Below are 22,449 nucleotides of genomic sequence, written 5' to 3' on the forward strand. Positions count from 1 at the left end.
CTCCAGATTCTTCTATCCATGGACCAGACATGGAACAATAAAGTCTTCAAAATCTCTGAGGCCTAATCATCATCTTACTGCAGTGCCATAGCAGAGTCTGGCCAATAACTGTTCTACATGAAGTCCATTGTGAGTTTCTGTCACTTTTTGTTCATGACTCAGCATCAGTAGATAACTAGATTGCAGTAATTCTGTCTAGAAAATACAGCAGCCACCCCAGTGGACGGAGAGAGCTGCTGTCAGTAGAAACGGTGGGTTTGTGGATTCTACTGGTGTGTGGGTCTATGCCAGTCACTAACAGTTATTTCATCTATTAGAATTTCCCTTGCATATTTATTAAAAGAAAAGCAGTCTCTACTGTTAGTTAGAAAAATGAGACATCTACTGAAACTGATTCTCTTAAATAGCTTCCAGATTCACACCTTTGTAAGTACAGCACTTCATTGTGTGGTAAAAAGCACATACGCTATGAACATACTTAGTTCATTTACTGAATCTTTAAGATCCTGTGATGTCAGCTTAAGCTCAACTACCTTTGAAATAGCAGTTGCGATTTGATCCAAGACAGACTGACCTCAAAGCCCATAATCCCATCATAACAAAAGTAATAAACAGAGCTATTGACCATAATAAAGAACCATGGCACTGATTCTTAAAGGAAACTGTGAATACAGGTGATGCTGATATAAAAGTTGGGTATCAACTTTTCGGCACAATTGGCTTTTAAAATATTGTCCGACTCATAGAATTCTCCAAGGTAAAAAATTCTTCACAGGCCACTATCATGAGAGAGTTAATTCATTAAAAGAAGTTCATACATTCCCTTTTTTTAGTGAACATAAATTACCTATGGGTTAGAAAGCATACTCTCTCAAGGCCCTCATTTTGTCTGTAGCCCTACAACTTCCCTATTTTCTTCCTTCTCCACTTAGAAAAATGAAGCTGAGAGACAAATAGGAGGAATCTGCACAGCAGTTCTTCACCAAGACACATGGGAGCCTTGCATGGGAACCATCAGGTATCCTCACCAGCAACCAATGAGCAGTCAGGAGTGATCAACGGAGCCAATGAGAACTCTCCAAAAACTCTTCATGTTATACTGCTATTAAAATGTTATTTAACAAAAGGAATGTGTATCCCAATATTATACTATTTACTTTTCTGAACCTGTGATGAAACACCATGATCAAAAGCAACTTACAGAAGTGCAAGTTTATTTTGGCTAATGTTTCCAGAGGTGGAGCCCATAATGTGAGGAAGGCATGGCAGATTACAGCTGGAGAAGGAAATGGGTTGATTACATTTTGTCACATAGGAAGCTGAGAGAAAGAGAGAGGGAATGAACTAGAAGCAGTGTGAGGCCTTTAACTCCCCAACATTGCTCCCAGTGAGATCATTTCCTACAGCAAGTTTCCATGTCCTCAAAGTTCCATAACTTCCCCAAATATCAATAACAGCTGGGGACAGTGATCAAATGCATTAGCCGTTGAACACATTTTAAAAACACACACATCACACTAAGGTTCAAAGCAAACATTTGAGCACCCAGGAGGCAGAGACAAGAAAATCTCATGAATTTCATGCCGTCTTAGTCTACAGAGTGAGATCTAGACCAACCTCGGCTATATAGTTAGGTCAACAAGCAAACAAAGCCCATATAAAAGAATCAAAGCAAACAAAAGGGAAGTGACAAAAGACAGTCAGTGACATCAGTTCTGAATCAGATGTGGCATTCATACAATAAAAGATTAAATATGTCATCATTAAAATGATTCAGTCATCAATTATAGATTCTTTCAAAATGAATGAAAAAACTTCAAAAACTTTATGAAAGAAAATAAGTTGCAGAAGAACCACATGAAAATGATGCAACTGAAATTATAAAAAGTAACAATTTCAATAATCTGGATGGGCTCAAAAGGAGACTGAAGGAAACAGAGGATGTGATGAATAAACATGAGAAAGCATGAATAGGATTTACCTAATTTTGACAAAAGGTAGGAAGTTGTCTAGAGAAAGTGGTAGAATTACCTGTGTGACAATAGCAAGAGATGTGCTGTAGGTATTATAGACTCCCAGAAGGAAAGGAGAAAGGCTGGAGATATTTAAAGAAATTGCTGAAATCTCCCCAAACTTGGTGAAAGCACATATTATTATACACTCAAGAATAATCCCCCAAAGGACTAACCCCCAAAAATGAACATCATAGTTTATTGCAGGATATTTGATCCCATTGTAAATCCCAAGATTGTGAACTGTAAAAACCTGTTTCTAGTTGTGGAGTGCCTCAACCCTAGTTCACACCTTTAATCCAAGAACCTTCTGTTTATTATAAACAGGTATTGTGGTGTGGCTTAGCCCTAGGACACACCTTTCACCCCAGAGCTTTCCGTAAACAGGTTTGAATAAAGTTAACCCTAGGTCAAGAGGTTAAGCAAGCAGCCAGCTGACATGGATTAAACAGAGAGGAGGGACTTTGAGAGAAGAGTATTTAAGACAGTGTGGAGAAAAAAAAAGAGTTTTGAGGCTTTTGGGGTTTTGGCTTTTGGCTTTTTCTTTCTGGGGCATGAGCTATCTAGGAAGGGCTTTTTCCTTCTGGAATGTCAGCTGAATAGGAAAACCAGCTGGGTGCTTGCTCTGCCTCTCTGGGCTAGCAAGTTTTCACCCCAGAATCTGGCTCCTTAGTCTTTCTTTGGTGAAATCAAATGGTTGATATTATTGTTCTTTAAAACAACAATAGTTACCTTTTTAAAACTAAAAAAAAAATAACAAACAAACAAAAAGCCCAAAGAAATATATCTTTAAAACTCCTAGAAAGAAATGATGTGTTTCCTATGTTACATTCCTCATTGAAACTCTGCCAAGACAGGGTAAGCAAGTCCTCAGTAGTTCCTGCCTCACAAATGTGTTTGTCAGATATTGGACCAAAAGGCTGAACATGATGCTCCAGTGTTATAGAGAGTTCTGGTGACTGTTCAGGCAGCAAAATTGTCTCTCTCTGTTATCTTCTCATTTTGGGAGCTGCTAACCTGCACTCCCTGTATACTCAGGTTATTAATTTTATTCCTTCTCAAATCTCGGATGGGGTTGAAGACCAGATAATTTAGATTTACAATTAAGCTTAGTTATTTAGGAGTTATGATGTTTTTAGGTCTGGATACATGTTTTAAGTTGACAATGAGGAGATATAATAGATACTGATTTCATTCAGAATTTTAGACTCACCAAGATAGGAAAGATATTTTCTTCAAAGCTGCCAAATACAAATAGCCAAAATACTATGAATGTAGCATTTATATAATTCCTGATTGTTTCATGTTTTTTCTTACTATAGGTAGTTTATTGTATATATGTATAATAATATAAAGGTATATGTAAAAAATAGAAAAACATTTTAAGAAACAACAAATGCCAGAAGTACAACCACAGGTCCCTAGTGCTTACAGATGATAATTGCCAAATTTGAAGAAGTACAAGTCCTTCCTCAGTGGAATAAATCACTCAGTTTAACATTGTCCTTGTAGGTTTCATAAATCACATGCTGAGACTGACACTAAAATCACGGTGCTCTTTGCTACCTAAGATGATTAATGGCAATACAAAGTGGTAAGATAAGAAGTTCCAAACAGATTTGAAGTTTCTATGTTTCACTCAGAGGAAAACATTGAACTGAGTAGACTGTTTCACTATAGGTACATATGCTAAAATACCAAGAAGAAACATTACCAAAATACACAGATGGCACCAAACATACCACAAACAAGTCAAAAGAGAGCTCTAAAATCTTGCTACATTGCCCAAATCAAGAAAAGCAGAAAAGCAAACATCAGAGGGAAGAAACAAACAAGAGGATATAGCAGTGACTTTCAATTTTCCTGAATGCTGATATTTAAAATACGAATCAAAAGAGCAATCTCCAGAGTGGATTACAGTCAATATGGCCCAAGTATACAGTTTGAATGAGCAATTTACTTCAAACTGTACTTCATAAGTGGGCTCCAAGTAAAAGGGATGGGAAAAGACACACAATCAAGCATTATATTATTTAAAAAGGGAAATTGACTAGATTTTAATATAGGATAGAATGGATTTCTGAGTCAAAATTATTACAAAATGTTATAATAAAAGACTGTGTGTGTGAATGAGTGTGTGTGCATGCATGCGTGCCTGAGAGAGAGAGAGAGAGAGAGAGAGAGAGAGAGATGTATGTGTGTGTGTGTGTGTGTGTGTGTGTGTGTGTGTGTTAACTCTAGCACATTAGAAATACAATTATTTTTCAAACAGCCAAAGAATATTTGCTAAGATAGAAATTGGCATAACTATAAGCAAAAGCTGACAAATTTAATATAATTGAAATAATAGTGCTGGAGAATAACACGGTTAACAGGAAATCAATGATAAAAGGACAAGAGAAAATCTATATGAGAATAGCAACACATTTCTAAATAAATGATAATCTAAATAGAATATTTAAGAATAATTTAAAGTACCACAAAGTGCATGCAAATGACTGAGAGAGAAAGAGAGAGGGGGGAGAGCTGGAGGGAGGGAAAGGCGGGGGGAGGGGGGAGAGATCAATGGGTAAGCATGCTCACTCTGCTCACTTGAAAACATGAACTCCAACATCCCCTACCCGGCAGTCCCCCACAGTCCCACACCTCCACATCCCACGTCCCCTCAGAGATCTGGAGACTTCATTGGTCAGTGAGCCTAGCTAAAATTCAAAGCTTCCAATTCAGCAAGAGCATCCATCTCCAGGCAATAAGGTGGATAGAGTCAGGGAAAGGTATATGGTCTGCCCTGCCCTCAGTGCATGTAAATCTATGCCCTACACATATGCATCCCATATACAGAAGCCTTGAGAGAAAACAAATGCATTTAAATTGTAGGATGCATTAAATCAGGAGTGACAGGGAAATGTAGACATGAACACCACTATTAAAGGGATGGAGGCTGGAGAGACGTGTTAGTGGTTAATAGCACTGGCTACTCCTGCAGAGGACCTGGGCTCGATTCCCAGCACTCACAGGGTTGGCTCACAACCACATATAACTCCAGTTGCACGATTTGATCCCCTCTTCTGATTAATCTCTCCATGCAGGTCACTCATGTGGTGCGTATGCAGGCATGGAGGGAAGTCACCCAAATACATAAAACAAAATAGTTATATGCTTTTGAAATATCAGGAAAATTTTCCAAAGAGTAACCTGTTTTTCCAAGAAGCCAGGAAAGATGAAGAAAATGATTAATCCAAATCAAAGAAGAAGTAGGGAATAAATATCAAGAATAAAAATTAATCAAAATGGATGTTTTAAAAGTAAGAATGATAAGCCTCTGTAAAACCTGATGGTAGAGAAAGCACAAATCACAAGCACCCAAAATTAAATAAGCTCCTAATACTACAGATACTGCCATCATTATAAAGACATTTAAGTCTAATGACCAACCACTTCATAGCTATGAATTCAGCAACTAAAAATATACAAGCATAACCCACCTAAACATCATCAAGATGAAGTGGGTAGCTTGAATAGTCTGATAACCACAAAATCAATCTGTAATTTAAAACCATTTTTAAAAGCTTCACAGTCTGGGAGCTTAAATGGACGAATTTCATCAAACATATAAGTGAAGATTATTACCAATTTAATTCAGTCTCTGTTAGATAACAGAAGAAGAAAGAACACAAACTAATTTTAGGAAAAGAGTGTTGATCTGTTACAAAATCCAATAACACATATTCATCATTAATTTAGATTAAAACCTCTCCCTAAGGAGTAATCAACAGAATCCAATCACATTCAAAGGAACGGTGCAACAGGTAGACAAAGATGGTTCAGTATTAGAAAACCAACCAGTGTAATCCAACTTACTACAAACCGCCTTGTGACCGTACTATCATTGTTGGGATACCCACACACATCTTTTCTGAGGAAAGTCAGAAGATATTTCTAGAAATCTCTGTGAAAATGTACTTGTCACATTTATGAGGTTCCTAGCATGTTCTAAATACTATCTAGTGTTTCTAGCCTGTATTTCATTTAGTCTTTAGTATCATCTTACATTTCAAATAAACAAACGAATAGAGAAGAGATGACTTGCTCAAGGTCATACACCTGTTAGTAAAGGAGGGATTGTCTAAGTCCTTCGCTAATACACATCATGTCTCCTATTGACCAGGAGCAAGTGTCATAGATGCTGCTTACAGAAGTAGAGAATTAACGAAGACCAGCTTCCTCCTACTGTCAGTCATAGGCTGCGAATTCCTATGACACCCTTTCTGGGACCCCCATGCCAGTGTTATAAAGGGCCAGCAAATGTCTTTTGCAAATTAAAATACAGAGGAATTTTAAATGGTAAGGGGCAATTCATCTTTTTCTTAGATAGCCTACCAAATCATTTTCTTTGACATTGTCCAAAAAATAAATGTAAAATGGAAAGAATTAATAAAAACACCCCAAATAATTCACCCATCCAAAATTAAAAAAACAAAGCCAGTGAGTTTTTTTCCATTTTGTGTATTTGTCTACCAATACACATTATTTTTAATAATTAATAACATGGTCATTTGATATATTTGAGCTGCGCAGTTAGTATAAATTAGGGAATTCCTGAAGGTTTTGAGTATATTAAAACCTTTCTTCTAATGGCAAGCTTTTTCTAATGACACTTAGGTAATCATGAGCCACGTTTTATCCCTAGATCATCAAAACCTTTCTGACACAAGTGTATTTGAAGCCATCAAAGCCATTTAAGGGCCTGCAAAATGGTTCATCATGTAGAAGGACTTGCTGCTTAAGCCCAGCGACCCACGTTCTGTTCCCAGAGTCAACGCAAACATAGAAGAAAATGGACTCCTTCAAATTGTCCTTTAACTTCTGCATGCAGTTTTAGCGTGTGTCACCACACATACTCATACACACTGCTGTGCATACAAACTCATGCAATACAATAATATCTAAGACCTGGAAGTGTATCTCAGTGGTGGAGCATTTAGCAAGCAAGTTCCAGGACTGAAGTTAATATAAGCACCACAAAAAATTAGATATACCGCTCAACATATATTTTAAACTACAAAAACTAGGGCTGTGGGATTTGGAAGAGTATAGTAAACATATTTCTGGCATCAAAACACACCCCCAACATCGTTCCTGAAACCCCTGTCTATACCGCCTACAGCTTATACAAAGATTACCGCAGCTTGTCACCCATGTAGAAACTATGTGTATTACTGTGATTTTCAAAACCCTTTGAAAATTGGTCTTTTTTTTCAAAAGTAAGTAATAAAAGAGTTTAGCAGATGCTTATGTATAAAACAACCGATATCAACAAATATTATTAGCACTCATGAGCTATTTCTTGAAATCTGAATGTGGTGATAGGAGGAGGAGAAATGCCTGCCACAGGCTCAGGTATTGTAACACTTGGTCTGCAGGTGGTGATGCTGCTTGGGGGGTAAAGGAGGCGCAGCCTTGCTGAAGGAAGAATGCTAGCCCAGGTCGGCTAGGAGCTTAAAGCCTTAACCATTTCTAATTTACTCTCTTGCTTGGTGCTGGAGTTTGAAGACACAAACTCTCAGCTTTCTGGTCTTCCCCTCATTTGTGAGCTCACTGCCTGCCAACTCACAGTGATGGATGGATTCTTACCACTCTGGACCCATAAGCTAAGTAAACTCTTCCTTAAGGTGTCTTACTCATGTTTTTTTTTTTTTTTTAGCACGTGCAACAGAGAAATAGCATATAATCTGGATAATATTAAGGAGACATTGTGGGTTTTTAGACCCAGGACAATACGTAGAAAGTTGATACACCAGGTACTAAATTTAATTTTAGAGTTTCAGGCTTAGAAAGATCCAAATGTTTCTGTGGTAGGTCGTTTCCTTGTGAGCCAACAAGATGTGGTGAAAACTTGAACTGTGCCCTGGAACTGGAGGTACAGATGGTCGTGAGCTGCTGTGTGGTGCTGGAAACTGAAACTGGGTACTCCTCCTAAGCATTCTTATCCATTGAGTTGTCTTTCCAGCCCCCTGTAATAAGCTTAAGGTTTAGTTTAAGTACACAGAATCTATGTGATCCAAATAAATGATTAGATGTAGAGCATGTATTCATAATACATAGTAGAATACTAATTAAGTTACAATTTACTAAGGAAATATTATATATCCATATCTCTGGCTCATACTCCCAAGCACCTATACATTCTTCCTAAAGCATCTGGCTAAATGATCAAAACAACGCAGCAAGATACAGTGCCACCAGCAGCAACAGTCTTATGGATGCCTCAGTCTTGTACTTCAGCGCGGGGAGACCCAAGTCCTGACTCTTGAGTTCTATAAGCTGGCAAGTACTGGTCTATCCTTTAAATTCATTTACTGTGCCACAGTTGTAAAAACAAACAGAAAAAAAAAAACGAAAGAAAGTAAAACAGCACGCATAATGCATGCATAATCATGGATCCAGTGGGGTTATGTGAATCCACTTACACTAGCTATTTCACAGATGCTAGCAGTGGTGGAGGGAGGGATTTGGGAAAGTGAGAACATGAGTAACATTTACTATCTCACAACCAATGCCACTCAAAAAAAAAAAAAAAAGAGAGAGAGAGAGAGAAAATGGAAAATAGATTTCTTCTCTTAAGTATGTGTAGGCTGGCCTATGAAATGTATGCATATATGTATGTATGTATGTAGATGATGTACAATGAGAAGGAATTACTTCTGCATTTCATGGCATAGTTAAAATAGTTTAAATAGAGTAAATGTTGGAAGCATCACTGCCCGGACAAATGAGCACAGCGATCATGTGTTGGATGCATTTGATTTAGGGTGTCTGTCCTTATCATCATGTATCTGAAGAAGCTGTAGTGACGCCTCCCATGATCAGCTCTACTGTGTACCACACAGCGCTTTCTTCTAGAAAGAACCACAAAACCTTTCTAAATGAGTGGATTCCAGAATGTGGAGCAACAGTACAAACTGGAGAGCAGAGAAGGAAAGATGACAGCCAAACCCATATTCTGATAAGGGCATGCAAATAAGCAGAAGAGCCTGCCTAGGTGTCATCACCATTTCAATAACCCTTGCTGTGGACATGGCATTTTGGAAAGTTCCTTCACTTCGCTTAAACTGTGTTATCTCCCCAAACTTGAGTAATTTGGTTAGCAGAACCGAGTTAGCTAGGTTTTGCTGCATTCTTGTCTTCCCTATCTGTGCTCCTTGGTTTTTGTCAATTTGATACAAGTCATCTGGGAAGAGGGAACCTCAGTTGAAAAAAAAGATGTCTGTACCAGTTGGCCTGTGGGTAAGTCTGTGTCAAAGGAAGGCCTTGGAGAATGTCGTGAAAGATGATTTTTATGTTAATTGATATAGGAAGACCAACCTACCATGGGTGGAATTATCTGCTGGTCTTGGGGTCCTGGAGTAGATAAAGGCGACCATGCTGAGCAGCACCATGCATGCTGCTTCACTGACCTCTGCTTTTGACTACAGGTATAATGTGATTGCTTCCCTCAAGTCTGGGACTTTCCCATCATGACAGAGCTGTACCTATCCGCTAAATAAGCCCCTCTTCCCCTAAGTTGCTTTTGTCAGGGTATTTTACCATAGCAAACAAAACCAAAAAGGACAGCAGTTTTATTTTAGCTGTGTAAGTGTTGTTGGTACAGGACTCACATTTATTCCTACTCTCACCCTCCTTGTGACTCTCTTTTCCTAAGATGTTGGACTAGCTCTGTATTTGCATCAGTTAGTACCACGAAATGTGAGGGCTGGAGGTGGAAGAACCCAGCTCTGATACCTTGCAGGGCCTGGCTAACATGCACATGCTTAGTTTTCATTTCTGCCACTTAAGTGGGTAATTCTGAGCATCTGTCCTGCCTGGTTAGCCTCTGTGATGAATGGGGCTGTCTATCTCACTCTCTCTGAGACTCCCAGAAGCTCTGAGAACAAAGCTCTTACGCACAGGAGACCTTCAGTCACCTCACTTGACTGATGACTGCATCTGTGGCTGACACGTGTGAGCACCATTGTGCACTGCAAATGAATGGGCAGGGTCTAGATGAAGAAAAATGTCAAGTCATTTGTTTGTTAGGTCTCTTCCTGGCATCGCATAAATTACCTGCGTGGTTAAAGTAAAAATAAAGGTTAGACTTAGTTAACATTTATGGGGGCATAAACATTCTTTTAGCCAATAGTTTCCTCTTTTGTTCATAGGGATAATCCTCGGGGCTATTCAGAGCTGCTGTGAATGCAGAATCTTGAGCCAGTCTATTGGATTCATTCCTTATCCCAACTTATTATCGGAAAGATCTCACCTAGAAAGCCATTGGGGACCATGAGTTCCTTGTTCGAAAAGTGAGCAACAGCACCTACCTAGTGAATGAGTGATGAGGGCTAAGCAAACTAACAGATTGCATCGTGACGGACTTAAAGTGGGAGGTTGAAAATGTAATGTATCATTTTTTTAAAATTTTTAAGTATTTTAAAATTTTATTTAATTAATTTATTCAGATTACACCTCAATTGTTATCCCTTATATCCTCCCGTTCCTCACTCCCTCCTGCTTTCACACAGAAAGCCCTGTGAGTTAGACATGGAATACACTCTTCTGAGTAAACAACATACTCTCCGAGATGGAAACATATCCAGAATTAGGAGGTTATCATATGTGGAGCACTCATGTCTCCTCAGCCCACTTTGGTTGTCACCTAATATACATACTCAGTACTTGTTGAGATATTTAACATCAACCATTGACATGTCACTGCGACTCTGCCTGAGGGTGCTTTGTGACAATGTTGGTATGAGTGCTGTGGAGATTGTCCCCAGGGCCTCAACACACCAAGGCATGGGGCTGTAGGGCGCATCCACTAACTATTTTCCCACAATACTTAGGCTGATCTAGACACTCTGTAGGAGCCCTTCGTTTTCTGGCCTCACTGGTCTCTTTCCTTACGTGTTTGCTAGCACCATTTCCTAGATACAAATTGTGCTTTTTCAGGGGAAATGTGGGTAAAGGCAGTGTTGATATCTTCTCCTTATATATAGATTCATCAATATACAGAGAAGCTTGTTGGACTCCAGAGGCTGTGTGTTGACTTCTGATCTGCACCATAAAGTCATAATGGCCATATTTTGGGGACATTGATAAAGGTTTTACAGGATAACTGGGGAGAACTAAACAACCAAACAGACAAAACAACAACAAAACAAAACAAAAAACCAATCACTTTCTGCTTAAAGGTGTATAGGCCCCTGGATACCTGGGGAAATCAGGTTGAATTTAGACAACCGATCTTGTCTACGAGCGACATTGTGAATACTGAGACAGTAAAATCCTTCCTGTTAGTTTGCAATGACGAAGGCTCTGAAATCCCTTCCCTGCACAGCTTCCTCTGGAATGTTCCCAGCTGGCCCAGGGTCCATCTGTCTATGGGATAAGTTCAATAGATGACTTTCAGGACCCTCCTGCAGCTAGAGCTGATGGCTATACCTCTTAACTGTCCCCAGAACTTACTAATTATTAAATGTTTAGAACCAAATCCTCTTGGTGAAAGCAAGATCACTAGCCAAGATATTCACTGGCAAGATCCCATACTTTATTTTCTCCCCCTCCTTTACGAAACTTCCCATTCATCTCTCAGCTGAAAAACACACATCTCCTTGATACATTGGCCAACATAAAACTTTAATGCTATGAGCAATTGCCCAGTCGGGATCTTTCCCGCTGCACCAGGACTGAGGAAGCAGAGCCCACTGATCAGCAGGAGAGACATCTACCAAGAGGGGCAGAAACATACGGTCTTTCTGCAGATCAGTGGTTCTCGAGATTTCTCCCTAGCAGGCATGGAAAAGAATAAAGCTGCAATTTCATGTTTACTCAACATTCTGTCAGTATGAGGTTTGGTGAGCAGAAAAAAGGAGCATGGTCATGAGGGTCGTGTAAGCACAACAGTTAAGCAAGGAAGGCCAGAGTTCTCATTGCTTCAGCATGGAGAGTGGTACTTTTTTTTTTCCTATTAATGACATCATCTTTTGTGACATGTGGGAAAGGGAAGGTGTATGGAGCCAAGCCAAAGGCTGACTCTTTACCTTTAGTCCCCATCGTACCTTTTCTAAACCACAGTAGAAAAGGATGTGTGCTAAGGCATGTCCATATTATTCTTCACCTTTTAATCAGAAGATTTGAGCTTTGATAGGAATGAGGAGGGAAATTAGCAATCTCCTGAGAAATTAATGGAAAAAGGATATGGGATATTAGGGTTAAGTTTCCAAAGGCTTAAATCTTAGAAAAATATAGATGAGTTTTCTTTGTGCGGATCACAGCAAAGAGGAAAACAAACAAAAGACTGAAAGGAGCTTGCATGCACACGCACACACACACACACACACACACACACAGAGAGAGAGAGAGAGAGAGAGAGAGAGAGAGAGAGAGAGAGAGAGAGGACATGGGAGCATTCTAAGGACATCCAGCTGGCAGAAAGTGCCTTCTTGAAGAAGTCACGCAACACAGATAACTAAATTTGTTCCTGTAAGCCATGTACCTGTGTCTGCTTGGTTGAAAATAATGATTTTGGATATATATGTGTGTGTGTGTGTGTGTGTGTGTGTGTGTGTGTGTGTGTGCGTGTGCGTGTGCATGTGCGTGTGCGTGTGTGTGTGTGTGTGTGTAAGCTGCAATGTTTCAGAAATACACAAAATGAGGAAGGGCAGGTGAAGACTGGTGAATGCCTTCTCATTCTCTGTCTGAAGAACACTTCCTGCATCCTGTGGCTACTCATCAGAACTCTTAGGTTCTGAGAATTTTTGTGCTAATGGCAGCCAGACATCCTGTTCTGTTGAACTCATCCTTTAAATATAGGTTGTGGGTATTCTGTCATCTCTAATCCTAATTGCAGTGTTCTCTGTGAAAGTAAAATTGGTTCTAAAGGAGGGAATCTGAGTTTTCACAGCGCAAAACTTCATTCTCAACTATTCATATGGTGCCTAACTCTATGATAGGTCCTTGCAGGTGCAGTGCTGTGGAGAAATTTCTGGGAGGAGTTAGAGAAGCAATGTCAACACAGCAAGAGGGAGGGGTTGTAGCAGGGAGGTTAAGGAAGGAGGTGTTCTAGATGAGAGTGCTCACAGTAAGATATCAGGGGTCATGTACATAGAAATGTGTAGAAGATACAGAAGAGTCAGAGAGAAAGCTGCAGATGAAACAGTCAAGAAGGCCCATGAGACAAAAACGCAAAAACAATAGCATGATGTGGAGAATAAAGCAAGGTAGTGGGGTAAGAAGAAAAGGCAGTGAGTAGGGACTGCTGTCCACCACCATATGATAGGCCAGGCACAGGGAGTGATGTGATCCATTTATGTTTCAGAAGAAGTAGCAGCAACTCACAGGAGATGGTACAGTAAGTCACACATATTGGGCAAGTGTGAGGATCAGAGTTCAATCCCCAGAATCAATGTAAAAGATCAGGCATATTTATAATCCCAGCACTAGGGAGGCAGAGACAAGCTGATCCCAGGGCCTCTCTGGGCAGCTGCCCTATCAAATTTCCAGAACAGGTTCAGTGAGAAACTCTGTCTCAGAAAGCAGGGTAAATAGTAACACAATAGCTTGGCTTCTGGCTTCTACAAATAGGCGCTTGCAGGCATGCACACACATGGACACACATGTCCATATGCACAAAGGTGCAATTTGCATATACAGAAAGAAAAATAGCAACAGTAATCAAGTCTGTCAACCCCACCTGCTAATGTCCTCAGTACAGTTTGGTGATGATGGGACATTATCAATCCCTTTATATAGATATGTAGACTGAAGGTGTGAGGGGTAGTGAAAAGACAGAGTGAGTAAGCAGCCAATTTTATGGTGCATACTGAACCAATTTTTCTCACTCTAAAACCCATGATTTGAGCAGTTGCCCTGTGGCCACTGCATGTGAATGCTAGCACACACCTGGCAACATACCTTTACTAAGTTTCTCTCTACCTTTCAGAAAGAAGAAGTCAAGAAAAGAAGATTTGACTGCAATGATTAATGACAATTTTCTCTTGCAAAATGATGTCACCAAGTACCATACTTCTGATTATTTTTTTCCGAGACGTGGTTTCTCTGTGTAGTCTTGGCTGTCCTAGACTCGCTTTGTATACCAGGCTGACCTCAAACTTGTAGTGATCCACCATACTCATGATATTTAAAAAAAAATAAATTTAGATACAAAGCAGAGGCCTGTAGCAGACAACTTTTCATCGTTAGTCTGTTATCAAAAGGGTCTCCTGCACTCTAGAGTCTAATAGGATGCTAGACATTGGAAGCTGCAAGGTAGCTGTGAAATTGTCAATCGTTTAGACATAGAGCTGTCAGGTACCGCCTACAAAGGAAGTCGGTTTAGTCTACTGTTCAAATCTCCTTTTATGACTGCTGCCTCAAGTGGCAATGATACTCGTTTGTGTAAAAGTGATGTGTGTGTGTGTGTGTGTGTGTGTGTGTGTGTGTGTGTGTGAGAGAGAGAGAGAGAGAGAGAGAGAGAGAGAGAGAGAGAGAGAGAGAGAGAGAGAGAGAGACTGCTGTGGGTCCTGCCTCTTCTTCTGTCACACACATGACACCCTAACATGGCACTGTTGCTTGATTCCTGATTTATAGCCAAGGTGATCTCTACTGTTAATGGAAAAAAATATTAACTACCCAGAAACACACAGCCGGATCACATAACTGACTATTTACTAACTTCAATGCTAGCTCAGCGGAAAGGATTCAGCCCATTTCAAGATGCCACTTAGTGTTCTAATGCATAGGCATCAGTGTGGTAAAGCTTATGTGGAGAGCATGTGGAGAGCTAAGACAGTGGTCCTTCTGACTCATCCACGCACCTCAAAGGCTCCATCACAGAATCACCACACAATCCATCAAGAACACATTTGCAATAATGAGAACCTCAGCCTTTATATTTCCCCAAGCCCATCCCTTTTGCTTCCTTGTTCTGACCTTGTTACTTCTTTCTTGCTGTCATTCTCTGGGAAGGCTGTTTAGAGTGATTGCCTGTCCCCACCATGTGTAAACAGGAGAGTGTTAATTGAACAAGCCGTACAGAATGTGCATGTGGCTGGCCAGACAGCTGTGCGAGCAAGTGCCTTTAGAATACAATGCATATGGATAGGAGATGCTCCCAAGGCCCTCCCCCAGACCTCTCTCTGTCTTGCCAGAACAGATAAGACAGTGGTTTATCCTTGGGCTTCACAATCAGCTTAATGGGAACATGTAAGCTTTAGTATCAAAAGCTCACTTAGCCTACTTCTTCACTCAACAATAGGAAATTTACTATCCAGCTGTGAAATTACCGCGGGCCGGCACTCATTTCCATGAATGTAAAACAGATTTATGAATGTGCACAAATAGGATATTTACATTCAGATGTTTGGATTGGGGGTGACTGGAGGAGGTGTTACCAAAGTCCTTTCCCTAAAGAAGATATGAACAACATCAACATCTCCTCCAAGGTCCGAAGGATAAACTGAGGCACAATTCTCACAGAGTTCTCTCTGGGGGAGCCAATATGCTTATTTTGTCTCACCTACAGAACAGTGGAGGTGACCTTAAGGTAGCAATTCTGAAGTCTGCTAGAGGGAAAATAAATCATGACTCCCCGATAGCCATGTGGATGAATGCCCTTCCCTCATCCTTTGCAGACTGTATTCTTTTACCTCCACCCTGAAGTGCCATGCAATTAGGGATACATTGTAAATACTTGGTTAGGAAGTAGACATTTGGGTGCGGGTCCCCGGGCCCTCCCAGCCCCTCATTCATGAGGGAATATCAACAGTCTACAAGCCCAGCTGTGAGGCTTTTTTTTTTTAATGAAGAGTACAGATGAACTCATGAAGATATCATCTGAACACACACACACACACAGCAAACAAAAACAAACAAACAAACAAATAAAAAACCCTACTCGACTCAAGTCCCTATCTGAAGGGATAGACTAGACATGGGGATTCCAGTAAGAATGCCTGGAAAAATAAACTCAGATAGCCCACATTTTGGACACGGGCCCAGTCACTTATACAGAGGCAGGCTCTGGGAGCATCTGCTCTAGTGTACCTAAGCATTAAAAACAGACAAGGATGAGCCCTCGCTCAGAAGTTGCTGCAGTTGGCTTTGAAAGTGAAAGCGTAATAGAATATTATTAAGCCCTGTGACATTTAAGTAAAAATTACCTGTATATATGGCTAGAAGTAGTGGTACCCAGCAGCTTGCCATGGTTATTCTGTGGAATGTCCCCCAAAGGCTCATGTATTTGAACAGTTGGTTCTCAGCTGGAGGCACTATTGTGCTTATTTATAGAGCCTTCGGGAAGTGGGGTCTTGTTGAGTGATGTAGGTGACAAGCGGTTTTCTTGAGACCTATAGTTTCTCTTTGGTTGTGGTTGAGGCTTTTTCTGCTTCTAGGTTACTTCTTGATAGGTAGCAGCTGGCACGGGATTCAGCCACGGTGGGTCAAGCCTTCTGCCTCACCTTCTCAATCGTGACATAATACATCTCTGGAGCCATGGCCCAAAGTAAACCTTTCCTTTCTTAAGCTATTTTTGTGAGGCATTTGGTCAAGTAACAGGAAGAGCAACTAATACACAGCTCTCTGCTTACCATAAATCTCTACTAAGGTTAATTCTGTAACAACAGACTTTTCTAGACTATTTTCTTAGAGATTCTGATACAGTCATCTGCCTCAAAACAACTAACCTACTTATATGGGTCAAAAAAGCTCAAATTGTCAACACTGTGATTTGACTATTCCAAGGTATTCTTCCCAGAATGATAAAACTACAAATAATTTGATGATTTGTTTCAGTAATTCGCTTGAATATTTAACAATTAAGCTACCCTATTCTTGGGCAAAAGAAGTATTTTTAAAGAGTAAATATCTTGTAAATATCTTGTAATTACTGAAATGGGAAATTCCCTATGCCCAGAAAACTGCTTTTCCAAAAACTTATTTCAGACACATTCTTTTATGATCATAAGCTGAAATATAGCATACCTTCTCCACTTCTGGTCAAAACACCTGTACTAAAAAACAGCCCTTAATCTATATCTCAAGTCAGAAAAACAAGTGACTCTTTTTCTCTCTCCTGAGATGCTATCGAGACTCTGCCACAGTGGTATTTTGTCTTAGTAAACTGAGCAGTGAACAGGGTAAGGAAAATACTCAATAGTTCCTGCCCCATACATTTGTATGTCAGATATACTGGGCCAGAAAACTGAAGTTGAGGTTATCTTTTTCTTAATTATTATTCTCTTTCATTTGAATGCAATGGAAGAAAATTACTCAGGAATGTGGAATCTTAAGTGACAATCAGCAACATTAACTGGTGTGAGACGAAGTGGGAAATATAATTCAGTTAATCACAAAATTATCACACTATACACAAGAAGAAATCATGGGATCAGAGAAGGTGACATGAGAAAAGAGTGAAGAATATGACTCATTGTTTTATTATTTGAGGGTTTATTTTTAAAAATTAATTTATTTATTCACTTTACATCCTGATTGTAGCCTCCTCTATCCTCTCCTCCAAGTTCCACCCTCCTGCTTTCTTCCCCCAACCTCTATTCATCAGAAAAGGGGTGCCCCCTGCTCACTCACCCCAGCTCATCAAGTAGCATCAGGACTGAGCACATCCTCTTCCCCTGTGGCCTCACAAGGCAGTTCCACTGGCCCGGGGTGGGGGGGTGCGGGACAAGCGGGGGTGGGGGGGTGGAGGTGATCAAAAAGCAGGCAACAGAGTCCATGGCAGAGACAGGCCCCACTTCCCTACTAGGTGACCCACATGAAGCTTAATCTTCCCGTTGGTTACATCTGTGTAGTAGGTCTAGGTCCAGCCCATGCATGGTCTTTGCCTTGGACTCCCCAAGTCCCTCTGAGCCCTGGTTAGTTAGTTCTGTTGGTCTTCTTGTGGTGCTCCTGTCACTTCTAGGTTCTTTTAACCTCCCCACCCATCTCACTTTTCACAAGACTCCTTGTGCTTTGTCCAATGTTTGGCCGTAAGTCTTAGCATCTGTTTTTTTTTTTTTTTTTTTTTTAACTGTGGCTGGGTGGAGCCTCTCAGAGCACAACAGTGAGTTTTGATCAAATACACTCTTTCCCTCCTCTATGTCAACCATTTTTCCCTCCCAACTTTATGTACTTTATGTTTTTTTTATTTTTATTTTTTATTATAATTTATTCACATTGAATCCTGACTGTTATCTCCACATTTGTATCTTCCCATTACCACCCTCCCTTCCTCTTCCACCATATTCCCATTCTCTAGACCTCTGATGGGAGGGGGGAATCCTCCTCCACCTTCTGACATCGGCCTATTAGGTCTCATCAGGGTAGCCTGCATTCCCTTGCTCTGTGTGCCCACAAGGCAGCCTAACCAAGAGGCAGTGATCAAATTGCAGGTACCAGAGTTCATGTCAGAGGTAGTCACCTCAAAGTGGAGAATGAGCTGGCTATCAGATATCTGAACAGGGGGTCTAGATTTTACTGCATACAATGTCCTTGGTTGGTGTATCAGTTTGTGCAGGACCCCCTGGGTCCAAATCACCTGAGCTTGAAGGTCTTCTTGTGAAGCTCCTGACCCATCTGGTTCCTTCTATGCCCCAATTTTTCCATGAAACTCTCAGCACTTTGCCCAGAGTCCAGCTGGGAGTCCTAGTATCTGTCCTGATCCCCTGCTGGGTAGAGTCTCTCAGAGGACATCTATTGGGCTAATATCCTCTTATAAGTGAGTACATACCATGTGTGTCTTTCTGGGTCTGGGTTACCTCTTTCAGGATGATCTAGTTCCATCCATTTGCGTGCAAATTTCAAGACTTCCTTGTTTTTGATAGCTGAATAGTATTCCATTGTGTACATGTACCACAGTCTCTTTGTCCATTCTTTGGTTGAGGGACATCTATGGTATTTTTGTTTTTGTTGTTGTTGTTTGTAAGTCAATGAGTACATTTAGAGTTGACTGCATGGGTGGGGGGCCCTCTACTGGAACATAGATACCCTCTCAGGGGCCATATTCCTGAAGTCATAGGCCCTAATAGAGAACCTAATACTATTGTGCTAACTGGTCCTAGTAATGAACTGTGACACCAGTTCTTATGTTTACGTTCATAGATTAGTGTACCTTCCATATTCTGATCGAACTTTACAATCTCACATCTCACTTCTCAGGGAATTCCACTCAATTGGCAGACAGTATTATTTTCTGGAAAAGAAGCCTGAGAAATAGATGGAGATGAAGAGAAATGTCACCTGGAGCTCAGCTAAGTTTCTTGTGGTGACTTCTTTCATTAACATCTTGCCTTGTTAATCTATATATACTCTTGGACATGTGCCCTTAAGTCAATGGGATCCCATTTCTTTATTTCACTTGATCTTTTCTCTTCTAGACTTTCCAACAAGGAGAATATCTCAACTTGACACCACTTAAGTTCACACAAAATTTCATAAAATTTTTATCTGCATCCAGAGCAATAACTACTCTGAAGGTAAGAATAATGGAAGTCCAATCTGGATGTGCTTATCTTCCCAGGAAAGGAACATTATTCAGTATAGAGAAGAATGACTGGGTGCAAAAGAGCCCACCTCTACCAGCCCTCCACAAAGACATCCACTTTCTAATTTCTGATAGCTTAAAAATATAGAGTATGACACGGCAAGAAGGATTTTTAAATGAAGCTACAGGCTTTAAAATTAGAGAGGTTAACCTCAGTTACCCAGTTAAATCTCATAGACTTTACAAAATGTGTGACATGGTAGACAGGTTAAAGAGATGTGCCAAAAGGAATTCGCCAGATGGCTCAGTGAATAAGAGCGTAGTGCTTTTGCAGACAACCTAAGTTCAGTTCTCAGTACCCACATCAGACAGTTCACAACCACCTATAACTCAGCCTCAGGGCCCTTTCTTCTGGGCCCCAGGAGCACTGTACATACATGCACAGTCCCACAGAAAGAAACAAACAGATACAATATACTTCAAAATTACATTCATAAAAAAATAGAATGTGTTGACACATGAAAAAGCAAAAAGATCAGGATGCTTACAGAGTCTTGACCTGTCCTTGCTGGCTTTTGGAATAAAAGATAGAGTCATAATCCAAGATGTCAATGTTGTTTCTAGGATATGGATATGGCTGCCCACAGAGACTCAAGGATATCAGAGCCGGAACTACAAGGAGTTGAATTGTTTCATCCAAGGGAAGAATCAGGACAGATTCTCCTGAGGGCTTGGAGAAAGGAATGATATCTTGGTGATGAGAGGCTTTTAGCCCAGTTAGAAGGTTGTTGGTGGGTTACTGACGTCTAGAAAGTCAAGGTAATGAATCTGTTGGTATTTTAAGATGGATTTCCAATTATGTACCTGCAACACGCTTGCCTGGTATCACAGAGGCCAGAAGATGGAAGATACACTGGAAATAGAGGTAAGGGCAGTATGAAGCACCATGTGGAGTGAGGGAACAAAACCCAGGTCCTCTACAAGACCCACAAGTGATCTTAAGTACTGAACCATCTCTGAGCTCTAGACTCTGTTGTGCTTAAAATCACCAGAGGCGTGTAGCTCAAAATAGTTTTTGTTTGCTTTTAATCGCAGGCACAAGAAACCCATAGAAGAGATAGGAACATAAATCTCATATACATTCTTAACATGAGGAGGGATTCTTAACTCATTTGCAAAATGGCAGTCCTAGAGACTTAAATGACTTGACTTTATGTTTAAAACATAAGTGGTAGGGGTTGTGCAGTGAGCACTAAGTCCTCATGGTCACAGATAAACCCTAGAGAAATCAGGGCTGTTAATTTCACATGCTTGTTTCTTCAACAAAGGGCATGTATAGACATGTTTTCCACACAGAGGGCTGGGGGTGAATATTGTTAATAGGCTGGTGATCCGTGCTATCTATAGGATTGGGCCACACCCAAATCTCCCAGGCTATTATATTTATCCCAAATTCTTCCTCCATAGACCCTTATATTGAGCATTTCTTGTTAATCAACAGAACACATCTGTCCTGGCTAGTTTTAGGTCAACTTGATACAAGCTAGAGTTATTTGAAAGGAAGGAACCTGAATTGAGAAAATGCCTTCATAAGATCCAGAGGTAAGATATTTTTCTAAATAGTAATTGATGGGGGAAGGCTCAGCTCATGATGGGTGGTGCCATCCCGGAGCTAGTGGTTTTAGTTTCTATAAGAAAGCAGGCTGAGCAAGCTGGAGAGCGCAAGCCAGTAAAGCATCACTTTGTGGATACTGCATCACCTCTTGCCTCCAGTTTCCTGTCCTGTTTGAGTTCCTGTTTTGAGTTCCTTCAATGATAGACTACAGGGACATGGAGATATAAGGCAAAGAAAACTTTCCTCTCCAACTTGCTTTTGGTCATGTTATTCTATCACAGCAATGGAGACTATATCTAAGACACGGTCCGTAGGGGGAGATGCTGCATGTACTTTATAGCCTGGTGCCCTCTGTGCTATCTATAGAACTGGTATCACACCAGATCCTGGATCCTTAAGAACCATCATAGCAGAGATGGCATATGCTTTGCGAAGGAGTTTGATATAATCATGCCTTAAGATTTATAGTGCACATGGAATTGAGATAATTGTTACCAGGAAATTATTGTCCAAAGTTGTACTGTACTTAAATACGTCTAAAATAAACTTTCTAGTATCAGACTCTAGTAGAAGTTTGAACCAGTACCAAATAACTAAGTTGTGCTGAGCTGGTTTAAGATGTGTGTTCTGATAGGAGGTTCCAAGTGATTGTGGAAAGACTTGGAAGAGACACGGGTGCCCTGGCTCCGCTCTGTACTCTTTCTCTTTGCTTCCTCAACACCATGCAGTGAGCAGTACATTCCAACACTTAGGTCATCATAGGCCTCAAAACAATAAACTGTGTGGATTATAGGTTCAAATCGCCCTTCTTCCCTCTTGCCCTTCCCCTATTCCTCCGGGGAGCTCCCCCTATTCTGTTCATCAAGTCATATCAGGACTGAGCATATCCTGTTCCCCTGTGGCCTGGCAAGGCAGCCTCTCCAAGGGGTAGTAATCAAAAAGTGCAAAATGGGGTCCTTGACAGAGACAGTGCCCCCATCCCCGTGCTGCTCCCCATGCTGTCTCAGAGGACATCCTGTCTGGGAGCATATCAGAGTATCATTAGTAGTGTCAGGGGTTGCCTCTCTCCCATCAGGTGGGACTCAGGTTGAGCCAGGCATTGATTGGACATTCTTTCAAAATCTGCCCTATCTTTATTCGTGTGCCTCTTGTAGGTAAATTTTGTGTTGAAGTTTTGTGGGTGGGTTGGTGTTCCCCTCCATCCACTAGGGTGTATCTCCTATATTTTAATATAAAAACAATAAGATCATTCTAGACATTTTAGCTTTCTGGAAGCAAAGGAGTCTAAGAGAGAGCACATAAATTTTTTC

General features: G+C 40.6%; 1 protein-coding gene across 4 annotated transcripts in view; it reads right to left on the reverse strand.

The window, feature by feature from the left end:
* The window catches only part of GRM7 (glutamate metabotropic receptor 7), an 861,915-nt gene that overhangs the window by 236,378 nt on the left and 603,088 nt on the right, over positions 1–22,449 (reverse strand). The gene's annotated exons all lie outside the window — the stretch shown is intronic.

The sequence above is a fragment of the Acomys minous genome (assembly GCF_964271855.1).
Source record: "Acomys minous genome assembly, chromosome: 17".
Taxonomy (NCBI): domain Eukaryota; kingdom Metazoa; phylum Chordata; class Mammalia; order Rodentia; family Muridae; genus Acomys; species Acomys minous.